This window comes from Wasmannia auropunctata, unplaced genomic scaffold (assembly GCF_000956235.1).
Source record: "Wasmannia auropunctata unplaced genomic scaffold, wasmannia.A_1.0 LD334821.1, whole genome shotgun sequence".
NCBI classification, from domain to species: Eukaryota; Metazoa; Arthropoda; class Insecta; order Hymenoptera; family Formicidae; genus Wasmannia; species Wasmannia auropunctata.
Genome location: NW_012028069.1, coordinates 3,547 through 3,992, shown reverse-complemented (window position 1 = coordinate 3,992; position 446 = coordinate 3,547). Strand labels below are relative to the sequence as shown.

Below are 446 nucleotides of genomic sequence, written 5' to 3'. Positions count from 1 at the left end.
ATTGTTGCAATTGTTTAAAATCTGTTATTTAATAATCGGGTAAAAATATCGATAATCCACTTGTTTCGTAATTATTATTTAATACTAATAAATTGGAAAAGGTTCTAAATCTCTCACGCTATTCATTTGTTTATAACACGTTATTGAACAACGATATCTGAGATCTGTTTCTATAGTAATTATTAACTTAAACAAAAACATTTAAAAAAAATATTTAAGCTCAATATAAAAAAATGTATGCTACATCTTTTACTTAATCAAAAATATTTTTTTACAAGTAAATTATAAAATCAAATATATGTTTTATATTTTATTTTACTAATTTAAAAGTTTATTAAAAAATAGTGAGACCTCTAATAAAAACTTTTCAATAGCGTTTTCAGACGATATATGGGTTTGATCGCTTCGAGAGCTATTAATAATGTCACATGTTCTCCTCGTCCAAT

At 23.1% G+C, this 446-nt stretch overlaps 1 protein-coding gene across 1 annotated transcript in view; it reads left to right on the top strand.

The window, feature by feature from the left end:
- LOC105457999 (DNA-directed RNA polymerase I subunit RPA1) overlaps positions 1–446 on the top strand; it is a 14,023-nt gene that overhangs the window by 12,044 nt on the left and 1,533 nt on the right. The window lies entirely within an intron of this gene.